This window comes from Stegostoma tigrinum, chromosome 2 (assembly GCF_030684315.1).
Source record: "Stegostoma tigrinum isolate sSteTig4 chromosome 2, sSteTig4.hap1, whole genome shotgun sequence".
In the NCBI taxonomy this organism is placed as follows: Eukaryota; Metazoa; Chordata; class Chondrichthyes; order Orectolobiformes; family Stegostomatidae; genus Stegostoma; species Stegostoma tigrinum.
The window spans coordinates 102,407,374-102,430,928 of record NC_081355.1 but is presented as its reverse complement, the minus strand read 5'-3'; the positions used below and the strand labels follow the sequence as shown (position 1 = coordinate 102,430,928).

General features: G+C 41.9%; 1 protein-coding gene across 6 annotated transcripts in view; it reads left to right on the top strand.

Annotated features, from left to right (window-relative positions):
• The window catches only part of LOC125465351 (E3 ubiquitin-protein ligase HECW1-like), a 430,630-nt gene that overhangs the window by 17,557 nt on the left and 389,518 nt on the right, over nt 1–23,555 (top strand). The window contains exon 1 of one of the 6 annotated variants that reach the window (XM_059638138.1): nt 4,034–4,085. The exons of the other annotated variants lie outside the window; for them this stretch is intronic. The gene's annotated coding sequence lies outside the window, so the exon portion shown is untranslated. Of the gene's footprint in view, nt 1–4,033; nt 4,086–23,555 lie in introns of those variants that run through there. 6 annotated transcript variants of the gene reach the window in all.

Below are 23,555 nucleotides of genomic sequence, written 5' to 3'. Positions count from 1 at the left end.
AAATATTAAGTCAAATTTCAAGGTATTGCTTTCAGTTTCGGACACCCAGGACGGGATTTATGGAGCCAGGTCAACTCTTGAAACCTTTCAAGACGGAGGATGCATGGAAGAAGCATGGGGGGGGGGGGGTGCCTGAAGTTGGTACGATGGCATGGATTTTGGCATTATGGTATCAAGATGGCTTGGGATACTGAGGGGGAATATTGAGTGGGTGGGAAGGAGGATGAAATTTGGAAGAATGTGAGTTGAGGGCTGGAGCTGCTAACAACCTTTAACACACAGTGCTGTAGAACGAGGGGAACTCTCTAAGCAGCCTACATGACAATTGCCATCCTCACGGCCACTCACAAACTGCTTCAGGAAGCAATAGGCTGGATTCTATCCTGCCCCAGTATGAAAGTATGGCTTATGAAATCCTTTATAAATGGGAAGGATATGCTAAGTTGGGAAGTTCCCCAACTCATGTTTCTCACTTAAATAGTGAACGTTTGCCCCAAATATCTGCTTTAGAAAAAGGACACCAAAGCTATATGGAATAAAAAAGAATCAAAGAATTGTGAATGCTGGAAAAACACAGCAGGCCTTGCAGCATTTTTGGAGAGAAAGCAGGATTAACTTTTCGGGCCTGGTGACTTTTCTTCAGAACAGGTCTGAAAGCCGCATAGAAAGTTCAGCATAGATTTATCACAATTCTATTATTCGAAGGAACTTGAAGTACTAGGGCGATTTCCATAGACACAGAGAATGTTAAGAGAAGATTTCACAGACATTTTCAAAAATGTGATGAGCTTTGATAAAGAGAATAAGCAAAAGACAATTACTAATAACTGGGAAGTTACTAGCAAAAGGTCATCAAGAAGCGATTTTAAGAGAAATGTCTTTGCAGAGAAATCGTTAAAACAGATACAACAATTTAATTATGATGCTATTGGACCAGGAAATAAAAATGCTGAATTTATCATTCAGAGAAGATGATTTTAACTTCTGCCATGGAAGTCTAAGGACTTGAATTCAGCTTTGAGAAAATCTACAAAGTTAAAAAGATAAGAGATTTGATTAGCGGCAATATATAGCCATTAAATTGTGATACAAACTGAACTAGTTCACTTATGTCTTTGTCTCGTCTGACTTACGTGCGACTCCACTCAAAGATCAACATAGTTGATTCTTGCCTGCCCTTGGAAGTGCTCTAATAAGCGATTCAGTTGTATGAAAACCATTAAAAAAGAGCCTCCAAATGCGTGGCAGTAAATTTAGAAGCAAGCCCACCATACCTTCTCAAGTGATACCCACATTCCAATAGTAGGAGTAACAAAACTTTGCCCATTAAGGTGTGTATAGTCTAGATCATCAGCTGAGCATGAAAATGAAGTCAGTTTTCTCTATGAAGAAGACATGACTAATTTTAAAGAAATAAGAGAATAACATAAATTACCTGAGAAGGCCTGTTCACAATTTCTACATGATGAGGAGGTGCCAGTGTTGCACTGGGATGGACAAGGTCAGAAATCACACAACACCAGCTTATAGTCCAACAGGTTTATTTGACAATGCAAGCCTCAGGCTCCGAAAGCTTGTGTTTTCAAATCAACCTGTTGGACTATAACCTGACCTTGTCCACAACTTCTATTGATAGCAATTCAAACACATTTAGTGACATATGCTGCACATTCGGGATAAATGCATGCATCGAATTAGCAAGCAGGTGCTAGATAAATGAGACTTTATGTGGATTAACACATTAATAACAGGTTCAAGGAAGTGAAAGAATAGCCTTTCTCAAACCTGCATGAACAATGGAGAAGGGGTTCAATGAGTGAATATGGAGATTTGCAACAACATTTTATAAAGCTGGTAAGAAAGGGAAGAGAACTTCAAAAATAAATTTCATTGCAAAGGCAAAAAGGGCCAGATTCTGCTCTTGTGTTGTTAGGATTTGCTGTGAAATAGTTTTATCCTGCATCCTTCAGCTCCAACCATTTTATCTACAAAACTGCTGAAATGCAAGCTGATAACACACAATGAAGAAAATAGGGTTTTCTGAGTGAACTGGGAAATTAAGTTTTAAAGGCAATGAGGCTTAAATATTGTGAAATAAACAAAGTACTAAGATGCAGAAAGATTTATGATATGCAATCACATTGTCAAATCAAGTTCAGAAATGCAAACAAAATGAAGGAACGGAAAATTGGTATACAAAAAAGAAATTCAAAACATCAAACAATGAGATTCCACACTTTCAACAGCCAATTTTTGGTATCAGAGCAATTAATAGGTAATAATAAACAATGATTACATTGTAAAAAGAATGCTCACACTATTAATTACTAAATATAAACTATCTGCAACTGATTTTCCTCCTATTAGGCAAGTACGGAAAGTTCATAAAATTCACTATCTATTAATAGCGAGGCAGCTGACAAAGTAGATTCACAAAGTGAACAGTTGGGTGTATCATAACAAATTCAGCCACTTTTCCATGGTTGAATTTAATCGTGGTCCCCCTGCTATAGGAAGGATGTTGTGAAACTTGAAAGGTTTCAGAAAAGATTTACAAGGATGTTGCCAGGATTGGAGGTTCTGAACTATAGGATGAGGCTGAATTGACTGGGATTATTTTCCCTGGAGCATCAGAGGCTGGAGGGTAACTCTATAGAGGTTTATAAAGCGATGAGAGGGCATGGATAGGGTGAATAGCCAATGTCTTTTTCCTGGGATGGGGTGTCCAAAACTAGAGGGCATAGATTTAAGGTGAGAGGGGAAAGATTTAAAAGTGACCTACGGAACAACTTCGTCACGCAGCGGGTGGTATGTGTATGGAATAAGCTGCCAGAGGAAGTGTTGGAGACTGGTACAATTATAACGTTTAAAAGGCATCTGGATGGGTATGTGAGTAGGAAGGGTTTAGATGGATATGGGCCAAATACTGGTAAATGGGACTTGATTTATTTGGGCCAGACTGGGCCAGAAGCTGCCCAAACCACTGACTACACTGACTACATCACACAAGTGAATAAATAAAGCAAAAATTGAGGATTACTATGCATTATCTATGATTTTGTAATGAGGAGCAACATATGCTGAGGGGAAAGGCTTCTATCTCACCAACTTTAACGCCAAAAACTTTTAGTTGGGTAGTGTGAGTGAAATGTAATCATTTCTGAAATGTTTGAAAATGACAATAAGGGAATTTTGAAATCTTTCTGAATGGAGGAACTAATCATCTGGTTTGACCTTAAACATATTGGTTCTGAATGTCTGCATAGTTTGTCCTAATCTCCAGTTTTTACTCATGTTGGAAGAATATCAAAGCTTCCTCAAAAAGGTGAAAATGGAAGTGTTTGACTATTTACACAGTTTCTCTGGGCTTTCTGCCTGTATTTGAGTCATGTTACACTTGGACTTTGGAAGAATGGAAATTCAAGACCACTTTAACAAGCATTATTACTAATTTTACACTTGTTATTATCCTGTTGTCTGGTGTAATTAGTGTCAACATATGCTCAGTGGCAACAATTTCACTCTGATTCAGAAAGCTTTGGGTTCAAGTCACACTACAGAAGTTTAAGCATGCAATTTAGTCTGATACTCCAATTAAGCAATGAAGGAGTGCTATTTTGCTGAAAGTTCTGTCTCAGAAAGAAACAGAATCTGCCATCTCAAATGATCATTAGTAATTAAATGCCATTATCTCAGAGGTTTCTTTGCATTGTACTTGTGAATTTTCATTTTTCATTTAATAACATTAAAGTTCATCATCTCCCATTGTCACCTCTCTGTTTAAGGGGGCCATCTTTTGGGTGAAATTTTAAATTGATGCCCCCAAATACCTGCTCACTTGGATGTAAAATAGCTAATCACATTATTTTGAAGAAGAATATTGAGTTATCCTGGTGTCTTGGCCAATGTTTATTTGTCAATCAATATTTAAGTAAAAGATTTTCTGGCCACTGTCATGTTGCTATTTATGGGAGTTCACTGCGTGCAAACAAGCTGTTGCATTTCCTACGGTACAATGGTGACTACACTTCAAGAAATACTTCATTGACTGCAAAGCATTTTGTGATGTCCAATACCATGTAAATGTAAGATTTTCCTTTTTTATGTATGGAACAAAGGTAGGCCATTGGAGTTGAGGTAAGAACTAAAACGATCCAATTGATTGTTCACACAGGTTAATGGGGGTTTATTTTTCTGTATTCAAATTAAAATTGCATTCTTAACAGAATTAATAATATTTCACTTTAACTACAGCGTATTTTCACATCATGTCGATGTGTTAATGTCACAAGGACCTGTGAATTTTTTGACCTAAATTATGAATGCAACACTTGAGAATTATCCTTCTCTTTTCCTGACATTTTCACTATGTAGTAAATCCTCATTGTCATTTTTTTTTGTGTGGCTGTGACTGCATTACTAATTCTTAGGCACAGCCGTGGGCACTGCAGGCAGGAATACTACAATGACGCACTACTGCTACTATAGGCTCTCAAGCATTCCAGGGCAAACTGCCAACTGCAGATGCGTTTTACTTTTAATCTCGGCAATGACAGTTTTTTGTGGTATAACTGTAAAATGCTCAAGCTTTCTATATCACCAAATCAAATGCAGGAGCTGCCGATGGAGGAAGATTTTCTTACTCTGTCATTATGAATGGTGATGCATTGTGAGTGATGTCTTGAATACCAAATGCAGCTGATCCTCCACTCGCATACATTTTGCTTCTCCTGCTTTAATGCTTTATCTGAACGGCACATTGCAATCATTTGATTCTCCCCTTCGACTGATAAAGTGATGTTCTTATCGATTCATAGAAGTGAAATATGCAAATATGTTTAGAGTTGTCCGTCCAAATTTTACAAATAAATTCTGAAGAATGTAAATCTTTTTTCTGTTAAATTTTCTCTGTTTAATGAGGAGCATTAAAGCATTTTTTATAACAGATGGATAATTTTTGGGGTTCGCAGTCAGAAGCAGAGAGAGAGAGATGAATTGAGTCCTGCTGATACTTGCTATAATTTCTCATGAATGCACAGTGTCTTTAAATATTCTTGTGTGTGGGGTCAATTATTGACAAGAACATGAGACCAGGCACATTATTTGCTGGATTGTTGCCCGGCCACATGTATATGCAGCTTAAAAGGAGATTGAATCTAACCTGGAATTGGACAAGGAATTGTTAATTAATTTAGTATCAGAATTTGCATCAGTTTATATAATTTGCATTGACCAATGTCTTTTAAGGAAAAATAAATGCTGCTGTGTGCTGCAACCCACCATTTTGTATGTTCCTTAGAACTGAACTTTCCCAGCTCTTGAATGATGTGAGAAATGGCAAATCACACTGTAAAATATGACAATATAGGAAAAATTACATTTTTGATGTTGAGGGAAAAAAAAGATCCATTTTCCAATCAAGGTTTTAATGGTGAGATGAGAGTTTTACCATTAACAAGAGGCTATTCTCATCAAATGCAGTTTCGCATTCTCCCACATTACGGAGAGAAACTGGATGCTTCAGTTTGTCACTTGCTCCTCCAGGCCACCATCTTGGCCAACAGCTCCCGAAATCTCAGTGCATGGTCCATGGCCAGGAACAGCCGACACACTCCATCCACAGTGGTTGACATCAGACATGTACCAGCTTCACCACAACATTGTGACACATTACTAACTAATACAGTTATCTACTTTCATGATGTACTTTGGAACATTGACTTGTTGGTGCTAGGCAGCTCTGCACACAGGGACAGGCAACCGAGTGCACGTCAGGGCTCTTCACTGGCTGCCTTTATGTTTATTCACGTCATGCCAACTTGGATGCTGACAGCATCTCTGCTTTGCCATTTGTTGCTTTGCTCCTCATTCAGAAATTGTAGGATCACAGTATTTCTGCCTTGTCTTGCTTTGAGTAGAGACACAGAGCCAGGCAACCTGTAATAGTTGTCAACAACGATCAGTCAATGAGGCAGACATATTGCTGTATGGCACCATGTTAAGTCAATCTCACACCTATACCACTAATCAGCAAATTCACTTGCTTGTGTTTTAATCAAATGACAATGTCTCAGCATCGAGGAGCAGTGGTCTTCAGACAAGTCAAGACTGAGTGTCACCAATCTGGGGTTCTACCAAGGTCAGTTAAATGCAGTATCTGATCTCAGTCCAGGAGCATGGACACAATCTTTAGGTTGTTTGGGATGATCAGCATCAGGGGTTCCATGTCATTACAATCCAGTAACTTGACCATGGTTCGTACTGCAGTACACTGTAACCAGCTTGAGAATGAGCAGTAAGTCAGCCTGGGAGCTGCACACAGGACTGATCACTCATCCGCTGGAACTCTCCTTCCAAGTCAGTTAGCAGGTTGACTGTAGCCAGTTTTGGGGGCTTGTTTGGGAAAGTCAAGATGGATTATCAGGGGTCACCGTTGGGATAGTTGGGGAAGTCAAGGAAGTCAAATGTATGGATTGGAGGCAACTGGGATACAGAGGAGACAATAATTGTGTTTTAGGCAACTCAACGTATAAGAGTGGGGGATGATTGTACATGGAATGATAATAGTCTCTGCAGGAAGAGAATCACCAATGGTCACAACCACCCTGGCTTCAACACAGAGACAGTATAACATGCTGATCTGGTGAAACTATAGGTCTGGGGAGTCAGGGGGCAATGTTGAGAGATGAAGACTTAAATGAAAGGGAGGGTGAGAACATGTGGAATGTCTCTAAATACAGCATCCTCTGGTGTGAAATGTGTGTGAAATTGTGTGTGATACAAATCCTGGTCACAGCAAACTTGGGCATGTCATTAGTCATTCAAAGTTGATCGGGGTCATCTCTGTGAAACAGAAGTAATCACAGGCCACCTTAAAGTCTCAGAGGTGGGCTAGAATTTGCAATCACAACCCAGGGTCCCAAAGGCTGCAAAAGGATACTGAGCTGACCTCCTCTCATCTTGATCTGAAGTATTCACCAATATGCTCTTTATTGACTGAAGTGGGAATGGTGGCCTGGAGACACAGCAGGAGGGGGAAATGTTTCAGTGTACTGCTGCACTCTCATTCTCCTTCTGGAGATTGTGGCTTTTGCTGCATTCATTCGAATAAGGGCCACTATGCCAAACGGCCTTGTAACAATATTCCATGGCCCTTCTTGTTGGAGTCCCCCCTATCCCTGTCCCATTGTATCAAGGACTTTGCCAAACTGTCACTGGTGTGGGAGAACACTGACTACTGACATTACCATGGAATCTGTTGTGTTACTGGTAATCCCCCCATTAGTTCATGGAATCATCATCAAGGGATCTGGCCACAGCAGTGACATGAAGATACTGAGGAACTGAGGATGAACAAATGCAACAAAAAGCGCAGGACCAGCAGCACCCTCCAGTGGCTCCTAAACAGCCTCCATATGAAGAGGTTCCTGTCAGGAGGTGCAGCAAATGAGGCTCAGATTGTCCTCAATGTCATTTCCTCCCAATGAGGGAGTGCAGTGTCACCACAAGCTGTGGATGTCTCAGCTCATTGTTACAATGTGTCTGACAGAGAGGGAATTGCAACCTAAAAGCGTGAATGACCATTCTATCCTGATGGCATCAAGGTGGCAGCTGGAATAAATTTTTATGCAACAGGTTGCTTCCAAGGACCCAAAAGGACCTGTTGTGGGATCTCTCAATCCTTAGCCCATGATTGTATCAAGGCAGTCAGTGATACAGTTTGTGCAAGGGCCACAGGGCTACATCTTTTTTCTCTGTGATGAAGTCAGTGCTGCAGCCTGGGCAGCAGGCTTTGCCAACGTAGCTGGTATCTCTCAGCTTCAGTGTCCTATAGACTGGAAACTCACTGCATTGAGAGGGCCATATCATAATGTGACAGACTACAGCAACAGAATAGGGTTCCCTTCAGCTCAACATACAGGTCATTTGTGTTCATTGATACCACACCCATGGCATCTCCACCAGGCACCCTGGAAGCTCCTATGATGCTAAATCCTTGATAACTCCCAGGCTCCTGCTTCAATTCAAGGGCTGGATGCTTTATAAAGCTGCAGAACAAGGGTTACCCTCTGTAACCATGGCTGTTGACTCCAGTGTGCAACTGCTTAAGACTAAGTGAAGATGCAATCCAGCGTATTCTTCTCCCAGGGCTATCATGGAGCTGACAGTAGGGCTGGAGAGGCTGAGGTGCCAATGCTTGGATTCGTCTTGGTGGAGAACGGGAGGGGTGCTTGCAGTCAGATCTCGACAGAATGTGCTACACTGTGTTGTCCTCTGGACAACAAAAAGAGGGGATATGATTGATTTTTTTCAGAGCAGAGACAGCAGCAGGTTTTTTTTAAGGAGGAAGATGAATATGTTGAGCAAGAGACGTACAATCTTCCTTCATATGATTTGAGCAGTGAAGCATTGAGCAACAACAAGCCAAACAAGATTTAATTGACACTTGTTTCCAACAGATGTGATGTAGGTGCTGTCATCATTCATTGACTGCAAATTTGTTGTTGCTTTATCAACATAAGCAGGCAAATAAAACTTTCTCTGCTTTTTTTTTCTTAGTTATTCTGACATTCAGTGAAAGTTAACTTTCTCAACAATGGTGGGGTGTTATGCTATGCTGTTGGTTGGGGAAAAGAATAACACACACTTAGAAAGGGCTCTAACATGATATGACACTGAGGATTGATAGCTTGTGTAGCATCATTCTTGTAGCTGCAATTAGAATGACACTCAATCAGAGACATGATGATGTAAAGTAACAATACATTTGTGAATGTGATCTTCTATTTCTATTGAAGAGTGACCTATGTCACAATGTGCCCTCAGAACTGTTCTTTTACCTTTCCATCCCACTGCATGTGCTGTGAAGGGCAGCAATGGACTTGGCACGCAGATAGGATTTAAATGTGGAGCTGGGGAGCAAATTCCCAGAAGGTCCGGGCAATGGTAAGCACTCGATAGCTCAAGGTGTTGTACATTCCCAGTGAGGTCAGCACCCTCAATTGCATGAGATAATCTGATAGAGCTCAGAGAGAGAAAGCCTCCATGAAACTCCCATATTGACACTCAGCCCTTTAAGTTTAGCAGATGGTAAGTAAGTGATTGCATTTATATTTGAACTCCTCCACCGCTTTTCTCATGCTACCCACGGTCAAAAACATCCACTTTAAGGAACTTTACAAGTGGTGCTTGTACACAAGGGGTTAATAGCTGTTTTGCTCATGAAAAACTGCATTAACAGCGAAGTCAGATTGTGCCACATCAAATGGAACTGGGACCTGAGGGAAGAAGGTTCTAATGGACTTATTGCTGAACCAGGAAGCTATAAATAGTTGATAAATATTTATTAATTTGTACTAATACAGACGCCAATCCTCATCTGTGTCAAAAGCATCCAGATCCTGGTTGTGGTATTCATAGGGTGCTAAGACTCCATTTTTCTCAGGTGAGCAAGACTCTGTGTGTAACTTGGTTGTGATCTTAAGTTCATGGCTCTTTTTTGGAGATGTTGGTTGGGACCATTATACTTTGGAAGACACCATTCTCTTGCTTTGGCTTTGTCATTACTTTTCTGAGGCTAGTTTTATTTTTCTGAGCGAAGCAATTTAGTAACTGACAAATCATTTCACAGAGATTTATTTCCTGTGCCTCTATTTGTAGCCATTCCCTCCTCAATGTAGCCATTGAAAAATCTATCACTTTAAGCAAGCTATTGGTCAGCCTTCTTTAGCTTGATGTGAAATATAACTGATTGCAATCTGTGAGGTGCATTAGATGTTTTTATCATGTTAAGCATGATACAAAGATATCATGATTGAGTTATTCCCAGGGTGAGAAATTGGGGCAGTAACCAAAACCAGGGCTCTAAATCTGATCAAAATGAACTGCAAAGTTAAGGGATGAGTTGACAGCAATATATTAGGTATTTTGGTTAAAAGGCATGACAGTGGATAAGAAATGGTTAATGTTTAAGGAAGGAATGCACGCATGACAGCAGTTATACATTCCATTCAGGTGAAAGAACACAACAGGACCAGTAACCCAAGCATGACTAACAGAAGAAAGTAAGGAAACGTATCAGATTGAAAGAGGATTCATAGAAAGTTGCTAGAAAAAGTAGCAAGACTGGGAGCAGTATAGAATTCAGCAAAAGATGACCAAGTTAAGTGGAGAAAAAAATAGACTGGGAATGAATTTGCAAGAATATAAAAGCAGACTATGACAGCTTTAGTATGGGAAAAGAAAAGATGAGTGAAAACAGAAGTTTATATAAATGATTTGGATGAGAAAATTTGCAGATGACACCAAAATTGGTGGCATAGTTGTCAGGAAGAAGTTTTTCTAAGATTACAAAGGGATCTTGATCAAATGGGTCAATGGGCTGAAAAATGGCAGATGGAATTCAATCTGGATAAATGCAAGGTACATCAAACAAGGGTAGGGCTTATCCAATTAATGGTAGGGCCTGGTTGGTGTGGTAGAAGAGAGGGACCTAGGGGTGCAGGACCTTATCCTTTAAAGCTTGCATTACATAGACAGATTAAAAAGGCGTTTGGCATGTTTGCCTTCATTGCACAGTATTTTGAGTATAGGAGTTGGGAAGTCGTGTTGAGGTTGTACAGGACATAGGTGAGGCGTCTTCTGGAGTATTGCATCCAGTTCTGGTCACCCAGTTATCGGAAGGATATTGTCAAGCTGGAGAGTGTTCAGAAGAGATTATGTTCAGCATATTTGTAAAGAATTGTGCTGGAGAAATTAATAAGACTGAAAGCTAATAAATTCCCAGGGCCTATTAAGGGATGCTCCGATGTTCAGTGTGGACTTGTTGGGCCGAAGGGCCTGTTTCCACACAGTAGGGATTCTACGAATCTACTAAGTGACATCCCAGGGTAGAAAAGGAGGTGACAGTACAGACAATGGACATGTTAGTTGTCATCTTCTAAAATTCTGTAGATTCAGGGACAGAACTGGCAGATTGGAGGGTGGCAAATGCAATTCCATTGTTTAAATAATGGGAGTAGGAGAAAACTGGGAATTACATACCAGTTAGCTGAACAAAGGATTGAATAACAATGCACTTTAAAAATTACCAGCAGAGTTATAAAAAGTCAGCTTGGATTTATGAAGGGGACGTTGTGTTTGACAAATCAGTTAGTATTTTATTGTTGTTTGTTTTGAGAATATAACTAGTAGAATAGATGAGGGAGGACCAATGGATGTGGTCTATTTGGATTTTTAGAAAGCTTTTAATAAGGTTCCACATACGAGCTTGGTGTGCAAAATTAAAGCATATGGGATTGATTGTAATGTACTCGCATGGATTAAGAATTGGTAAGCATAGAGTGTACAGAGTATCGGAATAAATGGGTGATTTTCAGAGTGGAAAGCAGTAACAAGTCGGGTACTGCAAGGATGTGTACTTGGGCCTCAGTCATTCATTGTCTTCACCAGTGATTTGAATAAGTGAATCACGTGTAATGTTTCTATGTTGCTGACGACATAAAAATAGATGGAAGTGGGAGCGGTGAAGAGGATGTAAACATCCAGGCACAACAAGCAGTTAGGAAGGTTAATAATATATTAGCCTTTGCTGCAAAAGTACAGGAGCAACAATACCTTGCTGCACTGTACAGGGTCTTGGTGAGACCACATCTGAAGTACTGATTAGATTCCCTACAGTGTGGAAACAGGCCCTTCGGCCCAACAAGTCCACACCGACCCTCGAAGCATCCCACCCAGACCCATCCCCCTATAACCCACACACCCCTGAACACTATGGGCAATTTAGCATGGCCGATCCACCTAACCTGCACATCTTTGGACTGTGGGAGGAAACTGGAGCACCCGGAGGAAACCCATGCAGACACGGGGAGAATGTGCAAACTCCGCACAGACAGTTACCCGAGGCTGGAATCGAACCCGGGTCCCTGGCGCTGTGAGGCTGCAGTGCTAACCACTGAGCCATCATGCCACCTGTGTGCCATTTTGGTATCCTTTCTTGAGGAAAGATACATTTGCTAATGAAGAGCACACTGATTTCTTCGATGGCAGGTTTGTTGTGTGAGGAGAGATTGGGTCAACTGGTCTTGTGTATTCCCTGGATTTTAGAAGTATGAGAGAGGATCTCATTGAAATGTATTCAACACTAATTGGGGTAGACAGACTGGATGCAGGGAAGATGTTTCTGCTGTTTGCGAGGGTGTGGGAAGGGTGTCCAGGACAAGGGGTCATGGTCTTAGGATATGTAGTCAGCTATTTTGGACCCGGGATGACAAGAAATTTCTTCTCTCACAGGGTGGTGAACCTATGGGATTTTCTGGTAGGGGGCTGTGAGGCAAAGTCACAAAATTATTTCAGAACGAAATTGATAAATATCTGTTAAAGGAATGCATGTAGAAAGGGTAGGGTATGGTGTTAAGGTGGAGGGTCAGCTATAGGCGGGTAGTGCTGAATGGTGGAGTGGACTTAAGGGATCATATGACCTATTCCAGTTCTTATTGTGAATGTTCCTACATGAAATAAAGAAGTAGACCATTCAGTTTTTTGTTACTGTCCTGAAAAGATGAACCCCGACGTCTGGACTAACCCACAGGATGAAACATCCTTTTTATGTTCACCTTGTCAAAAACATTGGATGTACTTCAATCAAATCACCCCTTGAACTCTTTTAAGTTCCACTGGAAGCTCTGCTTGTTCAAGCTACTCTCATAGGGCAACCCAGGTCATTTCAGGTAGCAAAGTAATAGTCATCCCTAAATCACCTCCAGAGCATTTACATCCTTCCTTGAATAAGGAGACCAAATCCATACACAGTATTCAAATCTTACCAATGCCCTGTATACCCAAAGTAGAATATCCTTACCTATATGTTAAATTCCTATATAAATGCAATTTGCTGGTGGTTGGATCAAGGTGATAGGGTGGAAATTGATCTGGTTAAACTTATCTTGATTTTAGATCAAAAGCTTGATCTTCCAAAGTATTGGTAGACACCAGTGCTACAGTTGCACTGGAATAACTTGGTTAGAAGGACAGCTAAATTGTTCCCAATAAATTAAATGCACTCTAGCAATCATTTATCTTTATCCCTCTCTCTGCTGCTGTCCTGTTGGGCACTTCATGAAATTTCCAATACCAGCTACCTCCACTATCACTACAGACACACTGCTGTCCTTTAACACAGTTAAGGATTGCATTTCCCATGGAATGCAAACCCATGTAAACCCTCAGAATAAGGGTCAGAGGCCAAACAACACAGGCTGCTCCAATTATCTCTCCATCCTTCTCCACCTTCATTTTTATGAAAATTGACATTTAAAAAAGCAATTTTTATCTGAGACTGATATTTTCACATTGAAATCACAGTGGATTTTGAACATGATCACTCGAAGTGGGTAGTATCCATAAGGGTGTTTCGCAGGAAGTTACACATGCTTAGTGAAAGAAAATGGGAAGCTGAAGAGGTTTTGTTAGCAGTTGATCACGTCATACAATCTACTCTAAATTGAAAGTTAAGGGCAAACTAATAGATAATAATTTAGTAGCAATCAATTAGAATTATAGCATCTAACTCTGGGTAGAAGTCATGCCACAGGAGACCAATTCAAACAGTAAACCATCTGGCCCTTGGAAATGTGATGCTCACCAGGTTCATCTGCATAGATTCTGTTAACCTCATCATAGAATAATGGAAACCTGGAATCTTAGTCGCAATTTTCACTGGCATTCAGGAATTGGAGGCAAGTTACTGAGTTGCCCAGTACAGCTACAATGTCTGGAATCTAGCCATCTAAAAACTGGACATTTTTAAAAACAAGAAGACGATAGTTTTGATTATTATTACATGATGAAATAATTTACCAATTCTTTTGGCTGGATGCTGCTGTGATGTGCCAAATAGGCCTTGATATTGAGCGCTTATGTTTTCCCATGGTCTAATCAAACTTGATCCCATCAGCCCCAGCTTAGCCTGATGCAGTCCATCCGGCTTGGACTGTGGCCTGAGGTTGCTGGTTTTGAAACACTGCATCTGTCTTTGTTTCTCAAATTATATTAAAAATGTTTTCAGGCAATTCAGTAAACCTATGGAGTAGAAATTATAAATGGGTTTAACAACACGTTCCATGAGCTAGAAAATTTTTTGCTTGTTTTGTATTTCATATTTTATAAGTAACTGCCAGTGAAACACTGAAGCAGCATCCATAAGTTGATTGTGATACACCACATTCAATTAGAGAACGAGGGTGCTGCTTTTAAAAACATCATTCTCGGAATGTGGGCTTTACTGTCATGATCAGCACTCCTTGCTTGTCTTGAATTGACCTTGAGAGGGTGGTGATGTGCCACTTTCTTGAGCTCCTGCTTTCCATCTGGTAAAGACAGTCCCTCAGTTCTGAAAGAGAGTGAGTTCCAATATGCTGACGCAACAATGCTGAAGGACTGGCAATATATTTCTAAGCCAGGATGGTGTGTGACTTGGAGCTATGTGGTGTGCCAATTGCCTTTTTTTTCTCACAGAGACTGTTCTTTAGGGTAAGAGTACCTGAAATAATAATTACTTGTATTCTAGGTATTAATTGTTTCAAATAACCTATTAAAAATAAATCAGTTTCTGCATGTTTTCCTATGGGACATTGTGAACTACAACATACAGTACGTAATGAGGAAGTAGGACATGCCAAACGACTCCCTTTGGAGTGAAAATAAGCTTGGTAGAGATTGAATAAAATAGCAAAAGAATGTTCACATTCATACCTGTGCTTGTAACAGGATTCCCATGACTGATGTCAGATTGCCTTTATTCTTCACACATTATGTGAATCAGTATATAGGTCTCTTTAGTGAATTCCCTGGAGTCAAATATCAAAAATAGAATAATAGGAGGGAGTATTTGTTAAGTAATATATTGTAGGGCTCAGAAACTACTAATTGAAGTTTATAGGTAAGCACTTATAATTCAAAGTATTAATTTTAAGAGATATCTTAAGGGATAGTTTATAACTTTTTTATTCATGTATGGTCCCCAGTGATAATGATTTAACAATTGAGCTACAAGTATTTAACTGCTGGGATGAATACATTAAATACCCCTGTTGTGATGAGTTTCTGAATATAGCAAAACTTCATGCAATGCTGTGCTTCTGGTCAGCTGCCTTGAATACGAATATTTTTTAACTTCTTTCTGTCTCTTTGTGTCTCTCCAAATATAAATCTGTAAGGAGTTGACATTTTGTAACAAATTTGGTTATTCTCTGTTCTTTCTCCATGTTTTCCTTCATTGTTGTACTCTATCTTACTTAAGGTTTCTGATATATTATCTCACGTTCTCACACCTGTGCTACTCCCTCATCTACCCTGTGCTGAATGGCTTTGACAGCTCATTACACTGTTGTCTGGCAATCCTACCCAAACACTGTAACACTTTAGCAGTTATTTCAAAAGAGTTTAGGCCTGTCCAATCTGTAAAAGACCAAGGTCTCACATGTCACATCAGGAAAAACACAAACTGAAGTTGTCCCTCTACAGTGACAGACATGAACATTTTGCTATTTACAGATGAGTCCGTTCATCAGCAGTTCTTGAGGATAATTACCCGCTTTGAAAGAATTATTTTAACGAATAGAAACTGATTATTCCTACTCTGTATTTAAAAGGAGAATGACAAATCAAATTGCTGTGGTATTAAGGAAGAACGCAATAGAAGGCAGTTAAGCCTTATATTGATATTAACTGTAGTTAAATGTGTGGAAATGCATAAATGTGCATGGACGAGGGAGACAGACAACTCCACAATTCTCCTTCCCTTCTGCTCATAAACAATACTTGACCCTATTTTGAAGTCAGATTAAAAAGAAACTCTATTAGCCAGCTATCTTTACATTTAAATGTTGAAGCATTTAAATATTTGTAGCTCATTACGTTTATTTTAAGATTGTGCCATCTGGTCCTAGACTCTCCTACAATCTTATATCTATCCAGTTTAGCCTCCTAAAAATCTTTAATGTTTCATTAAGGTAGCTTTTCATTCTTCAAATTTCCAATGACTATGGGGGCAAGCGACTTAACCTTTCCCCATAACAAAATCCCTCCGCACCTGGGATCTTCCTAGTGGCATAAATCTACACTGCTTCCTTTTCCAATAATTCTTTCGAGGAGTACTAAATACATTCAAACATTCAAACCCAGGATGGTCTCCGCAACATCACACAAAACAAGAAAGATAGAGGAAAGAAAAATGTTTTACAACAATGAATATCAAAAGTATAATATGGGCATGAATTCAAGTAAATACTTGAGTCCAGATGAGGGTTCCTTCACTCATTTGTTAAAGGCTCAGCTATGCCCAGATGAGGGTTCCTTCACTCATTTGTTAAAGGCTCAGCTATGCCCAGATGAGGGTTCCTTCACTCATTTGTTAAAGGCTCAGCTATGCCCAGATGAGGGTTCCTTCACTCATTTGTTAAAGGCTCAGCTATGCCCAGATGAGGGTTCCTTCACTCATTTGTTAAAGGCTCAGCTATGCCCAGATGAGGGTTCCTTCACTCATTTGTTAAAGGCTCAGCTATGCCCAGATGAGGGTTCCTTCACTCATTTGTTAAAGGCTCAGCTATGCCCAGATGGCTGATGACAGAGTTGCAGGGTTGGTCAAAAGTTGGTGTTGGTGCAGCCACATTGACAATCACCATTCCTGGGAATGGTCTGTTCCAGGGGCCAGATACAGCAAAGGTCATGCCAGTGAGGTGAGGGCAATTGAGGGACTCCTCAAATTTGACTTTGGAGTCTCAGGTCTCATGGCATCATGTTAAACATGGGCATCTCCTCCCTCGGATGATGAATCAGCGCTCCTCCATATTGAAGACCACTTTGAGGAAGCATGGAGGATGGCAGAGGTGCAGAATGTAGACATGTTCTAAAGGACACTACAGTCAGATAGAGTCTGCGGCAGGTAGTGAGGGAGCCAACAAGAGGAAAGCACATATTTGACCACATCTTCACCAATCTGCTTGCCTCAGATGCATCCCCCCATGACTATTGGTAAGAGGGACCACCACACAGTCTTTGTGGAAAACAAGCCCTGTCTTTACATGGAGAACACCATCCATTGAGTTTTGTGGCACTATCAGTGTAGTAAGTGGGATAAAATTTGAACAGAGCTAGCAACTCAAGTCTGGGATTTCCACGAGGTGCTGTGGGGCAATCAGCACCAGCAGAATTGTACACCAAAACAATCTGCAACTTCATGGCCCCAACGTATCTCCCATTCTACCATTATCATGAAGCCAGGGCATCACTGCTTATTCAACAAAGAGTGAAGGAGGCATGCCAGAAGCAGCACCAGGCACACTGAAAAGTGGGGAGTCATCCAGGTGAAGCTACAACACAAGTTTGCCTGCATGTCAATCTATATAAGTAGCAAATAATATACAGGGTTAGGCAATCCCAAACCAAAAGTCACTAAGTCCACAAGCATTCAATCCCCCCACCACTGATGCTCAGTAGTACTGTGTGTAATATCTACAAAATGGATGGCAGACATTGACCAAAAAGTTTTTAGACCATTAGACCATAAGGCATAGGAGCAGAACTTAGGCCGTTCAGCCCAACGAGTCTGCTCCACCATTCAATCATTCTCCCGCTTTCTCCCAATAACCCTTGATCCTCTTGTCAATCAAGAACCTACCTATCTGAGTCTTAAGTGTACTCAATGACCTGGCCTCCACAGCCTCCTGTGGCAGTGAATTCCATAGATTCGCCACTCTCTGACTGAAGAAGATTCTCCTTAACTCTGTTCTTCCCTTTACTCTCAGACTGTGCCCTTGGGTCCTAGTCCCTCCTACCAATGGAAATATCTTCTCAACATTCACTCTGTTCAGGCCATTCAGTATTCTGTAGGTTTCAGTTAGATCTCCTTTCATCCTTCTAAACTCCATTGAGTATAGATCCAGAGTCCTCAAACATTCCTAGATAATAAAATGTGAGGCTGGATGAACACAGCAGGCCAAGCAGCATCTCAGGAGCACAAAAGCTGACATTTCGGGCCTAGACCCTTCATCAGAGAGGGGGATGGGGTGAGGATTCTGGAATAAATAGGGAGAGAGGGGGAGGCGGACCGAAGATGGAGAGTAAAGAAGATAGGTGGAGAGAGTATAGGTGGGGAGGTAGGGAGGGGATAGGTCAGTCCAGGGAAGACGGACAGGTCAAGGAGGTGGGATGAGGTAAGTAGGTAGATGGGGGTGCGGCTTGGGGTGGGAGGAAGGGATGGATGAGAGGAAGAACCGGTTAGGGAGGCAGAGACAGGTTGGACTGCTTTTGGGATGCAGTGGGTGGGGGGGAAGAGCTGGGCTGGTTGTGTGGTGCAGTGGGTGGAGGGGACGAACTGGGCTGGTATAGGGATGCAGTAGGGGAAGGGGAGATTTTGAAACTGGTGAAGTCCACATTGATACCATATGGCTGCAGGATTCCCAGGCAGAATATGAGTTGCTGTTCCTGCAACCTTCGGGTGGCATCACTGTGGCAGTGCAGGAGGCCCATGATGGACATGTCATCTAGAGAATGGGAGGGGGAGTGGAAATGGTTTGCGACTGGGAGGTGCAGTTGTTTGTTGCGAACTGAGCGGAGGTGTTCTGCAAAGCGGTCCCCAAGCCTCCGCTTGGTTTCCCCAATGTAGAGGAAGCCGCACCGGGTACAGTGGATGCAGTATACCACATTGGCAGATGTGCAGGTGAACCTCTGCTTAATGTGGAATGTCATCTTGGGGCCTGGGATAGGGGTGAGGGAGGAGGTGTGGGGACAAGTGTAGCATTTCCTGCGGTTGCAGGGGAAGGTGCCGGGTGTGGTGGGGTTGGAGGGCAGTGTGGAGCGAACAAGGGAGTCACGGAGAGAGTGGTCTCTCTGGAAAGCAGACAGGGGAGGGGATGGAAAAATGTCTTGGGTGGTGGGGTCGGATTGTAAATGGCGGAAGTGTCGGAGGATGATGCGTTGTATCCGGAGGTTGGTAGGGTGGTGTGTGAGAACGAGGGGGATCCTCTTAGGGCGGTTGTGGCGGGGGCGGGGTGTGAGGGATGTGTTGCGGGAAATACGGGAGACGCGGTCAAGGGCGTTCTCAATCACTGTGGGGGGAAAGTTGCGGTCCTTAAAGAACTTGGGCATCTGGGATGTGCGGGAGTGGAATGTCTCATCGTGGGAGCAGATGCGGCGGAGGCGGAGGAATTGGGAATAGGGGATGAAATTTTTGCAGGAGGGTGCATCCCTAAACCAGCCCAGTTCGTCCCCTCCCCCCACTGCACCACACAACCAGCCCAGCTCTTCCCCCCCACCCACTGCATCCCAAAAGCAGTCCAACCTGTCTCTGCCTCCCTAACCGGTTCTTCCTCTCACCCATCCCTTCCTCCCACCCCAAGCCGCACCCCCATCTACCTACTTACCTCATCCCACCTCCTTGACCTGTCCGTCTTCCCTGGACTGACCTATCCCCTCCCTACCTCCCCACCTCCCTCCCCATCTTCGGTCCGCCTCCCCCTCTCTCCCTATTTATTCCAGTTCCCTCTCCCCATCCCCCTCTCTGATGAAGGGTCTAGGCCCGAAACGTCAGCTTTTGTGCTCCTGAGATGCTGCTTGGCCTGCTGTGTTCATCCAGCCTCACATTTTATTGTCTTGGAATTCTCCAGCATCTGCAGTTCCCATTATCTCCTCAAACATGCCTTATTGTTCAGCTTTTCATTCCTGGGACCATGCTCATAAGCCTCCTCTGAACCCACTTCAGGGCCAGTACATTCTTCCTGAGATATGGGGCCCAAAACTGTGCACAATGCTCCAAACGTGGCCTGACCAGAGCCTAATAAATCCTCAGAAGTACATCCCTGCTTTTATATTCAAGTCCTCTCAAAATAAATACCAACGTTGCATTTGCCTTCCTAACTACTGAGTCAACTTGCAAGTTTACCTTGGGAGACTCCTGGACCAGAACTCCCAAGTCTCTTTGCACTTCAGACTTCTGGATTTTTCCGCATTTAGAAAATAGTTCGTACCTCTATTCTTCTTACCAAAGTGCATGACCGCACACTTTCCAATGTTGTACTCCATCTGCTACTTCTTTGCCCACTCTCCTAATCTGTCCAAATCCTTCTACGTTCTCAATACCACCTGTCCCTCCAACTATCTTTGTATTGTCTGCAAACTTAGCCAGAATGCCCTCAGTTCCTTCATCTAGATCATTAAAATAAAAAGTGAAAAGTTGTGGTCCCAACACTTACACTTGTGGAACACCACTTGTCACTGGCTGCCATCCTGAGAAAGACCGTTTTTGACTCCACCCTCTGCTTTCTGCCAGACAGCCAATCTTCTATCCATGCTAGCACCTTGCCTGTAACACCATGGGCCCTTATCTTACTCAGCAGTCTCCTGTCTGGCACCTTGTTAAAGGCCTTCTTGAAGCACAGGTAGATAACATCCATTGGCTCTCCTTGGTCTAACCTGCTTGTTACTATCTCTAACAGATTTCTAACAGATTTGTCAGGCATGACCTCCCCTTGATGAAGCCATGCTGCCTTTGCCCCATTTTACCATGCACTTCCAAGTATTCAGAAATCTCATCCTTTACAATAAACTCTGAAATCTTACCCACGACCAATATTAGACTAATTGGCCTATAATTTTCAGTCTTTTGCCTTACTCCCTTTTTAAACAGGGGTGTTATGTTAGCGATATTCCAGGCCTCTGGAACCCTGCCTTACTCTAGTGATTCCTGAAAGATCACCACTAACACTTCCACTATCTCTTCAGCTATCTCATTAAGAACTCTGGAGTGTAGTCCATTTTGTCCAGGTAATTTATCCGCCTTCAGTCCATTAAGTTTGTCTGGCACCTTCTTTTTGGTGTTGGCCACCATGCTCCATCTGCTCCTGACTCTCTCAAATTTTTGGGATATTACTCATGTCTTCCATTGTGAATATTGGTGCAAAGTAATAATTCAGTTCCTCAGCCATTTCCTTGTTTCCCTCTACTATCTCTCTACCATCATTTTCCAGTGGTCCAATGTGCACTCTTGCCTCAATCATGTCCTTTTATATCTAAAGAAACTCTTACACTACTCTTTTATATTACTGGCTAGCTTACCGTCATATTTAATCTTCTTCCTCCTTATTTCTTTTTTTGTTGTGCTCTGTTGGTCTTTGTAAGCCTTCCGATCCTATGGTTTCCCACTGCCCTTCCCCACATTATATGCTTTTTCTTTCGCTTTTATGCCGTTCCTGACTTCCTTAGTCAGCCCTAGTTGCCTCATAGTCCCTGTATCATGCTTCTTTTTCCTAGGGATAAATTTTGCTGAGTTTCTTGAATTACTCCCAGAAACTCCTGCTGTTGCTGTTCCACTGTCTTTCCTGCAAGGCTCCTTAGGCAGCATCTTCCAAACCCATGGCTACCACTATCTTGAAGGGCAAGTGGTGCAGATACATGAGAATACCACTACTTACACATTCTCTTCCAAACCACTCACCATCCTGGTTTGAAAATAGATCGCCGTTCCTTCAGTATCACCAGATCAAAATCCTGGCTCTCCCTCCCAGTGGCATTGTGGCTGTATCTACAGCAGCGGTTCAACAAGACAGCTCAGCAGCACCTTCTCAAGGGTAACTAGGGATGGGCAAGAAATATCTGTTCAGCCATGAATGAATAAAAAAAACCCCTGCTGCCAATATGATGATTTTTGCCATGTTTATTGTATAAAAAGGATTACAATTCTGAATGCTTCAAGCAAATTTCCTGATGACCTACTCTAATCTGTGAAAAAAAAAGCAATGTCCGCTGCTCTAGTCCTTTCATATGACTGAAGTCCAGCATCCTGGCACCATGCTAGTAAATCCTGTCTGCATTCTCTCCAAGGCTTTGAAGACCTTCCTTAAGTATGCTGCCTAAAAATGGTGCACAATGTTCTAGCTGTGGCTGAAGCAGTAATTTGTAAAGGTTGTAATGACTTCCTTGCTTGTACCTCTATTTATCACACTTAGAATCCCATCTGCTATTTTTTTAACAGTTTTATCTATTTGTCCTGCCACTTTCAAATGTGTAAATGAACATATTAAGCCTGTCTGACTGTGGCAGTTACCCTCCTGAAGAGGTGGAAGTGCTGACAGAAGCTAATTGTGCTGCGAGTGCTATAATTTCCAAGGGAAGAGCTACTTGGTTGCCCATTTAACCCCAAGAAAGAGAGGACTACTTGAGTCCTGAATGATATTTTTTCACCCAGTCCACTGCTGCCTTTTCTCGACACTGATCCTCCACTGTCCCATCCCAAGATTTAAGGGGTCAGGTCCTGATTCTGGCCTTGATCTCTGGATTCAGTGCACCTTGTATTGCCAACTGTTTTTGCCAAAACTCGCTGCAGCTCCGAGGGCTGGAGTGTGAAAAAGCCAGAGGTCAGAAACTTTAGACTTTAGACTTTGCTTTGGTCCAGTCCTCTCAATCCTTTCTTTTGGGTGCCCTTCACAGCCTTGTTTCATCACCAAAAGCTAAGCTTGTGGTGACAGAAGCTGAGTCCTGTTGAATGCCATGTGAAAGGACCAGATAATTCAAACTCTAAATTCCTTTCGGTATTGCCTTCTCCCATGTCTTCAGCTTCTCCACTAGAGATGCCTTGATAAATCATTATCTGTGATTGCGGGCATTGTCTACGGCCACTGTATAAAAGTATCCTCTTCTCAATGTATGTGAAGTTGCATTTGTATTCACTGTCCAATGATACTATTTTGCTTTTTTTGGAGTTCTAAGAATCTTCCCCACATTTTGGGACATTATTGGACTCTTAGCATGTTTCAGTCTCTTTAAGGTTGTGGAAATAAGCATTTGAATTCCAATAAGACAATATATGGGATACATGGTTAGTAATCTAAGCAGGAATATCGGTTCTGTGATAGATCCTTCCCAAGGTCTAAATCAACTGGATAAGCAGGCCTGCAACTATCACTGCTGGATGCCAATCAGTTTGACAAATCAGAACAGCCTGGGGGAAGCTAAAGTTATACTCATCAGCCTACTCCAAGAAAAACAAACATTTTCTTACATCTAGATTTTGAATAGGACACCACATCGGTCGAATTGCCTACAAAGTTTGTTTGTTAGTATTTCCCTTGTTAAATCATAGCATAACTTTACTAGTGCTGGGTAGCATTGAGAAATCTTCAAGGATTCAGAAATTTACCAAATTCTGGTATTGCAATTCAATGCAGATCTATCCAGGCACAGGGCTGAACATTAACACAGTTCCAACGATAGAAGTATTTTCATGGGGTTACGCAGTGTTTGATGTCAGACAGGAAAGACATAATGTAACACATCGCATGGAGCCTGGAAGCCCCATGCAAGGCTTTGTACAATAATGAATTTGGATAACCACTGCATAATTGTTGAATTTATAGAATATCTCCTGTGTTGCAGCTTAGGGTAAGCCTGAGAATTTGGCTTCTTATGGTCATGTCTGTTCACTTTTTGAGTTGATTAGTGACCGCTGTCAGTATTACACCTGGGCCTACAGGAAGAAATCCATGGAGTCCCAGGCAGAG